Source organism: Aptenodytes forsteri, unplaced genomic scaffold, assembly GCF_000699145.1.
Source record: "Aptenodytes forsteri isolate BGI_AS27 unplaced genomic scaffold, ASM69914v1 Scaffold383, whole genome shotgun sequence".
Lineage (NCBI taxonomy): Eukaryota > Metazoa > Chordata > Aves > Sphenisciformes > Spheniscidae > Aptenodytes > Aptenodytes forsteri.
The window spans coordinates 342,976-350,660 of record NW_008794640.1 but is presented as its reverse complement, the minus strand read 5'-3'; the positions used below and the strand labels follow the sequence as shown (position 1 = coordinate 350,660).

Here is a 7,685-nt window from a genome sequence, read left to right as displayed (position 1 = left end):
GGGGGGGGGAGAGAGAAAAGAAAAAAGAAAAAAGAAGCCTGCAAGGATTATTGAAGCAAGTCCTGTGTCTAATAGTCAATTATTGAAACAACTGAATTTGCTATTTCTGGTAGCATATTATCTCCTATATTTCTTTTGAACTTTCGTAAATCTAAATCCTGAAGTGATTTAGTACCAGGTATATTACACGAGCAGAATTTTGAAGAACTATATAGCATTCAGGTTTTTCACTCCTCAAAAAAAAAGTACTTAAGTATTCCTAAGCTAGGAAGAGATATTGGATACCTTTACATTAAATGGTATTGCTGTTTGCTATCTATTGCATGTTTAACCTCCCTATGACTACTTCGCATTGCTATTTTTCTGCAGTTGATGCTTCCTTTGATGTTATGCTGTTAACGCCCAGTTGTAAAGTGTTCCTGAATACCAAATGATTCAACAGCTTTTTCATCTCAGCTATACAAATGATATAACTTCTTAGGAATATGGCAAAGTTTAACATTGAGAGTTCTGAGTCAATACCACCACAACAGAAATGAAACCTGTTCCAGGAAGTTTGCAGCAATACTCATCCACTTGCGTAATAAAAACAGTAAGACAAGAAAATGTCAAAAGGGCTTTCCCATTCAACATTATTAGTAGTGTATTATCAGCTCTGAGCAACCCCAAGACCCATAGCCCTATTCAATAACACTTAAACAGAGGAGTCCTTATTTCTTATAATCTAGATTTCTACGCCCAGGGTAAACCACTTTCCTCAGGACTATACTAAGTCATATGAACAGAAAGGAACTTCTATCATGAAAGGAAACCAACCAGAGAAGAGAGTAACTTATCACCTAAAACATCTTTTTACTGGTTTTACTGAGTTCTAACCATAAACTGGTTCCTCAACAGTATCAGAAATTGGGAGCTGAAGTCATAGTTAATGCTCCAATAGGTAAAACTGTAAGATGAAACTAGACTTAAGCTGATTAGGCTAGAGCTAAAGAAGTTTCACAGACAACACCTCTGCTGCTCAGAAGCAATGGATTTGTTTATTCCAGATTCCAAAGAACGCAGACTAGCTTTTAAAAAGCCTGAAAAGCTCTTCCTATGGAAACCAACAGCAGTAAATTTTGCCACATGCTTTTCACAGTCTTGAGAGCTGAGCAGGTTGGAGGGGATACCTAAGCGGTTTGTTTTAAAGCTCCTTCTCCCAAAGGTCCCTGGTACTGCCCCACTAAGCAAGTCTCGGTAGAGGCAGCTCCTTTGTAGTAGTAACCCCCGCACAAGCCAAGAGGCAACACTGTGCAAGAGTGACTCCATGACAGAGCCTTGGGACAAGCAGTAATTTCTGCCAAGAAGGATGAGAGGAGCCCTGTTCTGGCCAGAGTAACTGTCATAGAGTGCTGAGACTCTTGAAAGCACCTCCAGCTTGCCCAGGAGTGCCCTGAGCTCCACCTACACGGAAAGATTTGTGATAACTGTTTCAGCTAAAATTAAAAAAAGGAAAAATTTCAGATCAGCTAAACAGTAATAATCCAGTAACAGAAGTTTCAGGCTATTCTAATACAAAGAAAAACATGGGTGATTAGATGCCAGTAAAAATGATAAACAAGAATACTCAAAACAACCACATCAATCACTAGCTGTCCAGAAAGGAAGAACCTAACCAAGTTATTTTAACCTGTGAGATCAAATGTTTATTGGGTAACATTTAAGATGGAAGCATGCACAAAAATTACAGAATACAGGGTAACAAACATAAGAGAAATAATATGGGAATGTCTGGGCCCGGCTCCTAGGGACCACTCTGTGTATTCAACAGTCAGGAAAAAAAACCTAGGAGCCATACAACAAGGTCTTAATTCCTGCATCGTAATTTAGTGATACTGAATCTCAACAGCTGCACAGTTTTTCTGCTTAATAATTTCCAAAATTAATTCCACAATGAGCTAAAAGGAGGCAAACTGCATCAGGGGAAGTTCAAGTTGGACACTAGGAGAAGGTTCTTCACTGAGAGGGTGGTCGGTCACTGGAACAGGCTTCCCAGGGAAGCAGTCATGGCACCAAGCCTGTCAGAGTTCAAGGAGCATCTGGATAATGCTCTTAGTCATATGGTTTAGTTTTAGGTAGTCCTGCGAGGAGCAGGGACTTGGACTTGATAATCCTGACGGGTCCCTTCCAACTCGAGATATTCTATGACTCTAAATAATAAAACTGCAGCTACGTGGTCAAGCAGTAAGCTATTAACCAGATCTGAAGGACTATATGTTAATAGTCCAAGTCCCTACAGAGTTTAAAAAAAAAACCCAACAAAACCCCCACACAAAACCTAGAAATTTCCTTTAACAAGCATATAAGAGTCCTGTAAGTCAGGAAGTGAAATAAGCAACATCTGACATTAACCTAATAGAACAGACCACATAAAACATAATACGAAAATCCAGTCACCTGTCCCAACAAGCACAGCTTTTCAGGTCAAATGTCTTTCTGATGAGAAAAGTTTACATATTTTGCTGGTATGTTTAAAATGACTTTTCAGAAAGTCAAAACAACCCTTAGATTAATGTCTTTCATTTGAAGGCTCATTGGACAAACAGAATTAAACAGTTCATGTTGTCCTGAACAATTATTTACAGGTGGAGAAAAATAGCAGCTTTACCTTCATAAACAAATTGGCATTGCTGAAGTCTCAAGCAGAACAGAGTTTACTAAATGAGCCATTAAACCAGATTCAAAACTCACTTCTTTTTAAACTTACTCTACTAACCGTTGCAGCAGGACTACCGCATGTAAAGGAAGGATATTTTGAAAGAGTTCTGCACTGAATTCTGCTTGCTTACAATAAAAAAAAAAACTGTCACTAATCATTTGCAGATTATACCATCTTCATTCGAGGTTTTAAGTAATTTTATGTCCACTGTGAGAGAAAAGATACCACATTACATTGTGTCAGCACAGGCAGATTATTTACATTAATAGCTAATACATACTATTAGACTTTAAAGAACACAGGACTGCACAAAAGCTTTTAGCCCCTCAATCTATTCCCGTGCTATCACAACCAGCTACATTAAACAAGCCCCAAGATAAAAATACAGCAAATAAATAGGAGACAGCTCAGTTTGGCCTAAAAAACTGTCAGCTATTCCTCTTTCTTGCCTTAGATACCAGCACTAATACAAAATAAATGCATGCTGGTAGAACATCAGTAAAATGATCAGAATTTCTACCAAAATATTTTACAGCAAGTGTCAAAAACACAAGTAGTACTTAACCTCCATATACTAAGAACCATTTCAACAAACCCGCTTTCACATAGATGACAAATCAAATCAAGAAGCTCTGATGAATTGCAAATAGAATTTATAGGCAAACTACAGTAATATATTTAGAGCAACACTACCAGAGGAGACTGTTTTTAAACTTGTGGCACAAATGGGAAGTAAAAGTGGTTTCAGTTGTCAGAAAGACGTTCATTTTTCTTCATGTATTTACAGTTTATAGCCTCATCGTGACAGATTATTCTTTTACCCACATTTCCCCTACTGCTGGTATCTGGTGGGCTCTGTGGTGAAAGCTTTTCAAGTTGCTCAGAAGCATTTGTAACTTCACCACTTTTTACGTTGGTTACGTAGGTTACCCCAAACAAAAAAATCCTTCTGAAAGCACACATTAAAAGCTGCACATTTTTTAACACCTATTTCCTCATTTAATAGAGGAAACATTTAGCATTGAGCAAAACAAAACAGAACCTTGCTTTATATTTCTTGCAGCACATTTAACTTTATATAAATTTCCCAGACAGTCAAAGCCATACAGAAGTCCGTAACACATGCAATATGTCCTCACTCAATACATTCTCTCTTCTGAATGAGGTCCTTCACTTCTAACCTTTTGTAGGCAGATGGGGTATGGGGACAACTAGAAACAAACTTTCCTGCTCTTTTAAGTTTAGCACATATTAAGGGATTTGCACTATAAGACAGAAATCGTTACCAAAGAGATTTTAAAGATTCTCCCCACAAGGAAGCAGAACATTTAAAGATGTGTCAGCCAGACAAATGCTACTCTTAAGACCTATACAAGCCACAACAAAGTTCTCAAAATTAATAAGAAAATTACAGCTATGCATTTGCTTCCACTTTGCAAACATAATACTGAAGGTGTTTTCATATTTATTAAAATTAGCAAAAAATGCAAAACCTGTTAATCCACAAACACTGCAATATCAGTGCTGGAACAGGGACTCCACATGTTAATCAGTTTGCTCAAAACATCTCCCCATCATCGTTACAGGGGAACAATTCTAAGTTGCCTAGAAAGATTTTTAAATCTTCAAGCATGCAGACAAGTTCAAGCTGCATATGAGAGATAAAGCTATAAAATAAGAATGAATAATTATCAGAGATTATACGCAAAAGCGGGAGATAGTTATCAAAATCTTTTCTGAATGACTGATACTCTGGAAAAATAATCCCATACAAGTAAGTTAGCTTTTTCTTTTTCATTACGTTAATACAAGAAAAATAGGGCAAACACTAAAATGTTTTATGTCTTTCAGTCTCTGTGATAATGAAAAGCTGAAACATCATAACCAAAAGAAAAACCACCTGGATAGAATAGGCACGCATGTCTTATACAACCATTTGGGCTAGTCTGCACCATACCAAGGTCCAGCTGGCTTAGTATTTCTACCTCAGCACCAGTCATGCAAGACCCAGACACACTCTGCCCCAAGGGATGCGGTGTTCACATGTCACATTCTCTTTTCAGCATACTCCCAGAGTAGGGGGCCTGAGCTGAGACCTGGGTCAGGTCTAAAGTGTGGTAGAGCTCAGTAGGCTCTCAGCTGATGTCTTCCCAGACCAAAGTTAATGCTGGAAACAGTGAAATCAAGTTTGTGCAGCACTACCCCTAAGCTAAAAAGCACTGCTTGGTCCTAAAGGAAATGCTGAATTAAGACAAATACTTTACCACAGTTGCAGACAAAGAGCTACTTTCTAGAATTGCCCAGTTTCACTCAGCATGGTCATCCTGTTAAACTTCTCTCTCAGACAGAGATGGGAGGACAATGGGGTGGGAAGGGAAGCCGAACTAGGGAAATGGAAGAGGACCCCTCACTACTAGCCTAAGGAGCTTTTCAATTTTCTGTATGGGGCAAGCTATGCACTCAAATTTAGTGACAGACATACGTTATTTATTCACATGATACATGATCAGAATAATCCAAAGGATTAACCTAAAAATTACTATCAGATAATTACAATGTGGTTCAAAACTTGCATTGGTAATACAGTCCTTTGGTACCTCAAATTGTGACATACTACACGCCAGTGGTTCTTTCACCCGTAAATTGAGGGACATGCATTTTCAAACTGGGTATTTGGGAAGAAGTCTCATACACATTTTGGTGTCAGGAGCTGCTATTTTACAGAGCCAGACAACAAAGCTCCTGAAATTAATGCTCACAAATAACTGTACTATACAAGTCATCTTTATATAAAAAAGACTACATAAAGCCAAACATTGTTTTCAATATGTCATTTCTGACAGATGCACATTATTGACCACTATAAGCCTTCAAAACTTTCCTATCATTAATCTAGGTTTGGCAGAGTGGCAGAGTAACAGAACAAAGTATTTTAATATTGCCTGTGAACCCTGGTTATTAGCAACAGCTACACAACACAACTTCATAAAGTTATCCTTGTTTGCTTATAAAATTTAGGCAAATTGACTGGCATGTGAAGATTAATAGAGCATCTGTAAATATTTGGCTCACAAAAGCTTAATGTTTCCTTACTGGCTAGGATGCTGCTGCTTTCCACATTCATCCTTTGACCCAGCTGCATCGCCCCATTCCTGGCTAAGAACCCTCTCCTGACACAAGTTTACTTAGCCCTGTAGCTCAAACGGTAGTAGTGAATAGAAGAGTAGGATTCAAGCTTTACAGAAGGTATATAGTAAGGTATAATCACAGAGGAAAACTGAATGCATATTTAGTTTACAACTTTGTGGATGTCTTCCCCCATACCAAAGACTGCTACTTCATTTACAACATTAAGTATTTAAGAAGTGAGCTGTAAATCTGGTATCTACTATCAATGTGCATATGATTTAGCTATGTCAAGGCATATTCAGATGTCCTAAATTTTCATGTTTCCTTGTGATTGCCTTGTAATCGCATAGCTCAACATCTTAACTTACGGGCTGGTAAACTGCTACTAAGTGGTCACAGCTCTTCACTGATGATCCTTTTACCATTCTGAACCTAGAGGCAACCTACAGATGACTTTAAATGCCTGTGAATTATGATACATCCTTAATTTTATTATCATCTATTATTTTCAGTGAAAATTATGCCTCAAACTCCCACAGAATAATAAAAGCACATTAGTGGCATCCTCCAAAGCACCCGGACACTCAAATTTGCATGCTTAGCCACATTCAACTTCTAAACTAGATTTTGTTAAAGTTTCCTTTTTTCTCTTTCTTCAGGCTCTGAAGCATCAGATTTCAAGTTTCAGCATTTGCACTGTCACACTTCAAATAGTCTTTATATAGTAAGAGGTACAGACACTTTGCATTAATCTCGGTGGAAAAGGCAAATAGACAATGTTTAATGTCCCACTACAGAAAAAAGGCTAGTCTTTTTTCTCCTACTGTGAGAGCAGGAATTTAATCACTTTGTATTCCAATTTAAATACCCACATGTTATCCACTGCTACTGAGCCTTTTGTCTGGTAAGCTACAGTTAATTACCAAAAAAAAAAAAGAAAGAAATATTGCATGAACTACTTCTTGCCTTCAATAGATCAAAATACTTTGTACTCCTTGGCCTAAAATATGGGAAACAAAGAAACATTCTACAAGCAAAGACACCTAAGGAAGTGTTTACCAGTTGGTAGTATCTTCTTGCAGTCTTAACAGAGAACTCCCTTCCTCAGATTATCGATGCAGCAGCTCGTCTTCAGAATCTGAACAAATAGAAGAATCCCATTAAACATAAACAATACACAGTATTTCAACTACATAAGCCAGTGCCGGGGTAAATCAAAGTTAATCCTGCAGTGCCAAGAAACCTAAATAATTCTTTAGGAATGCAAATAGAACATGCTGATTTCAAAAACCCTTGTGATTTTATGGAAGTGACATTACAAGCAAATGGAGAGGCATCCTTACAAACTCTTCTGTGAGTCAGTAAGGCAATTAGCTATCCATGATCACAAACATCAGAAATAGAGCACTGCATCTCAGCATTACTGAGTTAAGTTACACATAGTTACAGCACAAAAACAGAGCATTACATCTCTGCATTACTGAGCCAAGTTACAGATAGTTGCAGCAGAACAAAGTAGGTCTCGGTTCAAATTTTATTTACAGCATCATATATATTGCACACAGGGAAAAATGCTTCATTGCTACCGTTTTCATCAGTTAAAGACAAATTCAGCCACTGGCAGTTTTTACCCTTCTGAACTTACTCTAGGATTACTTAGATTTCCTGCTTCAAAACTAAGTTTCTGGTTTAGAAAATGAGTATTTGTATAGTCAGACAGAACAGCATTTCCTACGGAAATGCAGCGCTGAGATCTACTGCAAGCATTCTAAGGGTCTTTAGCTTCATTTGGAGTAGGTTTATACAGCAAGTAGTCTACCTTTTTTAGTACAGTAACTGGATGATGAACTGGCCAAAA

The 7,685-nt window shown here is 37.8% G+C and overlaps 1 protein-coding gene across 1 annotated transcript in view; it reads right to left on the bottom strand.

Annotated features, from left to right (window-relative positions):
- FAM49B (family with sequence similarity 49 member B) overlaps positions 1-6,968 on the bottom strand; it is a 46,637-nt gene extending 39,669 nt beyond the window's left edge. Inside the window, exon 1 of the mRNA XM_009273510.1 lies at positions 6,887-6,968. The gene's annotated coding sequence lies outside the window, so the exon portion shown is untranslated. The remainder of the gene's footprint in view (positions 1-6,886) is intronic.
- Between the last annotated feature and the right edge of the window lie 717 nt (positions 6,969-7,685).